A 4,986-nucleotide genomic window follows, 5' to 3' on the forward strand; every position below is an offset into this window, starting at 1 on the left:
ATCCTTAATGCAAATTGCATCAATGTCGTCACATTCCAAATTATTGCGAGATAGAACATTGCGAATGCTTACAAGATTTGCCTTTGCTTTAAGTGTTCAACATCACGCCCTAATTGATGTTTCCATTCCGATGGCAAACTGAGTATAGTAAGGCATTAAAAAGGGGAGGAACCAGCCATAATTAGCGGCTCCACTCCCTTCCCTTTGCCACACATGGAAGGCGCATTGCGCCTTCATTAAACCACACCTCCACGCATACAATATTGCCGCATGAAATGGGATCTTACCACGATATGCAGTCAACGCACCATTCAAACATCCATCCAGCGCGAAGGTTTTAGCGGCATGCAGGGGATCCATTATAGATTGGCAGTGCCACGCACCAAGTCAACGCGCTAACTCAGCCAGTCCGCGCCACGGAGATAAGGCCATCGTTAACAAGTTTCCACGCTAGTCCGCCATGCAAGGCAGATCATGAAGGCTCCAGTCGAGTAGAATTGAAGCCAGGCGCATTCTCCGCGATCTATCCCAAATTTTGTGAACTGAATCCTAAACTGGCGCGATCTTCTCCATGAATCTTCAACAATAAGCTCGTCGACACCCAAATCTTCGTCGGCGAATCGTAAAAGGAATCTTCCTCTCTCTGAGTTTTTTTTTTTCATTGCAATCTCCAGTGGATCAGTCTCACCTTCAAGTTCAACCATGACAGGCGCATTCATGCTGATCTGCAATGCTCGGGTGCCTAGTATTCTAGCACGCTCATATTTGGTCATGAACTTCGAGGTTTTCCGGGGTTTAGCGATCGGCTGTTCCTGTTCTGCAGGTTCTTTATCGGCCCCTCCAAGCGTATCAACGGGAACTTCTTCGTGTTCATCTTCCTCTGCAGCTACCTCTTCCTCAATATCAGGTTCGGGAGGCTCCTCTCCTTATATGTAACTCGGCTTCTTATTGCTGGAGTTCTGAAAACTCATGGAGCTTGGCACTGAGACCCGCGGCACAACTGAAGGGATAACATGGTCTCACAAGTTATGTATCGGGTCATCGAAATGGCGAAGATGGCATACGATTTGCTGGAGGAAACAAGAATTTCCACCGAGGAGATTCTAGCGAGACTGCTCTTCCTCAAAAAGGAAGGCAAAAGGGAACCCAAAGGACGAGCGGAGCTTCGAGAACTCATCACACAAATCTCTGTCTTATTCATTAGCCTCCGACAGGTAAATCGTGTTATCCTTCAAGAAGAAGATCGTATAAAATCTGAAACCGAAAATACAAAGATACCTGGGTGACAATACCACCCTTCTCATAGGCTCCAAAGTTGGTCGTGTCCTCCTCTAAAAGGAAAGAATATGGTCTTGCATTCTTTACCTTTCTTGGCTTCCCATCATTCAACTGAGTCATACCATGTACTTCAAAAAAAACAACTAAATCCCCATCCTGGAATTCAAGCCTCTCATCATCCACACATGAAACAAGAGCAGGATTATCATTGCTAACAGACGCAATGATACCTGTGTGTGGTTCCTCACCATTCACGTCAAATACAGTAAACTCTGGTCCAAAATCACAAGAAAACACTGCCAAATAGTCCACGAATATCTGCTTTTAATAAAACCAATAGGAGGTTCATGATCACGGCAGAAGTCATTGTATCGAATCGGCCAATTCAGAGAGCCTTTACGTGTATGTTCCCAGCTGAGGATTCGATCATCGGGACAACAACAATGTGACAAAGAACAGGATCATAAGAATATATCAGAATTTTTTTATTTTTTTTTTTACAAAAACTAAATTTTTTTTTATATCTAAAAAAACAAAGAAAATGGTTAATGTTTTTTTTAAATGATTTTTTTTTTTAATTAAAAAAAAATAAAAGAAAACTAAAAATGAGTAGTGTTTTTTTTTAAAGAAAAACAAATACAAAAAGGGTGTTTTTTTTAAATCTAAAATTAAAAACTAATTTTTTTTATTGGTTAAAAATCTAAAATTAAAAAAACTAAATATGATCTAAAAGATGTTTTTTTTTCACAAAATTCTTTATTTCTTTTCGCAAATTAATTCTCCAGCAAGAGTTTTTTTTATTTGAACCAAATCAATGGACTTTCTGATCTTCCTGATCGCACGAAGCACAGGAAGAGAGCATACTCATCGCTTGATTTGTGTTTATTCATGCAGGGGGGTGTTTTTGAAAAGACGAAATTTAAAACTAGCTAAACACTAAACCATCAGAAAACTTAAACTTAAACTTCTTTGTGAAGATCCTGCTGTCACCAGGTCTCACAAATTATTTTGTCTCAAAGCAAAATACTAGAACTTAATTAAATTCCAAATGCCTAATCCCTTAGCACCATCCCCGGCAACGGCGCCAAAATGTTGGGCAATTTATTGGGCTTAAATTGCTGCATAAATTATCGACCAGGGAAACTTGTAAGCTTGTGATGATGCCAGCACAATATATGCAGGAGTAGGCAACTAACTCTATGTCTAACTAAATTATTTAAGATTCAATACAATATGCAAGGGAAGAGGCTCCTAACTAAGGAGGTCCTGGTTGTCCTTCCCTACAGTATCATATGAAACTAAAAAAAACTTAAAATGAAAACAAGAGAATGAACTTAGTTATTGTTTCGATTCAAGTAGAGAGAGAGACTAACTTAGTCTCTTGATTGTCCTCTCATGTACTAATCCAAACTAAACTAAGAGTCATTCATGAGCATAAGAAATGAAATGACTTGAAACATAAAAACAAAAGAATGAATTTCAATTACCATATAAATCATTGGAGAGAGAGCCTAACTTAGACTCTTGGTATCTCCTCATATGATACTTGAAACATAAAAGCAAAAGAATGAATTTTAATTATCATGCAAATCAAATGGAGAGAGAGTCTAACTTAGACCCTTGGTTGTTCTCTCACATGCTGATAAGATTTTAATTCAAAACTCATTCATCAATCAAATCCTTAAACATCTAAACAATGAAATGAAACAAGATCTAATATGAAATAACATGTTTCTCTCATCCTTTTAGAGTGAGCTCAATTCTCTTAAGAACAAGACAAATTATTCCATATACTACATTAAGGAAAATTAAATCTAAAACTACATAATGGAGATATATGTAAAACTTATATCTATAACTACATAATAGAAATATATGCAAAATGAAGCTTTATTCTATTCCATCATCAATTGGATACAATGCTCTAAGAGTCCTCCTTTTGGAATGGAGGAGGTACTCCTATTTATACAATGAGAGGAGATAACAAACTCATAATGATGACCCATTAATCTCTCTTTTAGTTCCATACATTTCTCAACCATCTAGACACATAACCCTATCCTCCATGATTTCCTCCATGAGGTCCATGATCTTCTCCATGATCTTTTCCATGAGGTTTATCTTATCAAATTCGAATTTGATCATTCAAGGCCACATAAAGGTGTCTTGGAAGCTTCCTTGGAACCTACACATGTCACCAAAACAACCCACTTTCCATATATAATGTAAAATATATTATTTTCTAATATTTAATCAAGAATTTCTCTCAAAAATGCTTAAAAATAAACAATATTTAGAAAATATATATGAGACCCATTAATGGTGAATAGTAGGGAAAATGGAGTGACAAGGTGATGAATAGTGAGCGAAATAATGGAAGCATAGGTGAAAAATGTATGGTAATGAGTGCCATTTTTGGAGCCCAACACATGTGATTATACATACTATACAAACTTATGTTTTCAAAATGCTTTTTGAAATAAATTTTTTCATTTACCTTTGGAACCTTTACCTTTCGCTTGCTAATTTTTTGATGTTGATCCATAGGTACCTTGAGCATGATTGGTCTTCAAAATTTATTTTTCTTCAATTCCCTAGATACATTATTTTATTATGAACTCTACACTTGTGCCTGAACTAATAAACAAATTGTAGTTGCAGAATCAGATCAGCTGCAGAATGTGAAACAGAAAGTGAAATATGGCTTATGGATCATGAATGAAATGGAAATGGCTATGCAAGTGAAATGAAATGGAGATAGAATGAATACTGAAAAAGGAAAAATTTATTGATGAAATATGTTATGAAACTAGCTCAAGAAAAGATAGAAAAGATAAATCAACGCCTTAGAATTCAGCCTCTTCGAGGGGGCAACCTCCTTTACATTACATAAATGAACAATTCTTGGATGATTCAAATGACAAAACCTCCTTTCTATATATAGGAGTCTAAGGAGTCACAATATAATCCAGCCGACCTAACAATAATAATATAAAGCCACAAAAATAACAATAGAGGGATTCTATGGGACACAAAAATAACAATATGGGGGTAATAGGGGCACAACAATATAAATAAGGGGTATAGCTACAATAGTAATGGGGTAATCACTAGTATTATAGGGACCCAACATGCCCATCTCCTTCAAAAAAGTGTTGTCCTCAACGCTTGAGTAGTTCTGGATACTTCTGCATAAAATTCTCATCCTCCCATGTGGAATCTTCAGCGGATAAGTTCTTCCACTTGATAAGATACTCTGAAATTGATCGATTTCGTAGCTGTCGAGTTCTTGTTTCTGTGACTACTTCCGGTTCCAATATAATTTTTCCTTCCTCGTCAAGTTCTGGCAATATTGTTTGAATTGGGAGCTTGTCACCTATAACCTTCTTTAAACATGAAACATGGAAAACTGGGTGCAATCGAGAAGCTACACGAATCTCCAATTTGTATGCCATAGTACCAATCTTTTGCAACACCTTGTACGAACCATAATACTTTGGTGATAATTTATTATACTTCTTAGCTTGCTTTAGGGACATTTGCTTATATGGTTGTAGCTGTAGGAATACCCAATAACCTACATCAAAACTTCTTTCACTGCGATGTTGATCTGCCTGTTGTTTCATTCTATTTTGTGCCAACACGAGGTTATCCTTTAAGAGTTGGAGGACTTTTTGTTGATGTTCGATGTGATGTTCCACTGCCTAA

General features: G+C 36.8%; 1 pseudogene; it reads right to left on the reverse strand.

The window, feature by feature from the left end:
* Positions 1–434: 434 nt before the first annotated feature.
* LOC149151689 (uncharacterized) lies at positions 435–1,708 on the reverse strand (annotated as a pseudogene).
* Positions 1,709–4,986: the final 3,278 nt, after the last annotated feature.

Source organism: Pinus tabuliformis, chromosome 9 (assembly GCF_031772625.1).
Source record: "Pinus tabuliformis cultivar Carrire ecotype Pingquan chromosome 9, CPIR1, whole genome shotgun sequence".
In the NCBI taxonomy this organism is placed as follows: Eukaryota; Viridiplantae; Streptophyta; class Pinopsida; order Pinales; family Pinaceae; genus Pinus; species Pinus tabuliformis.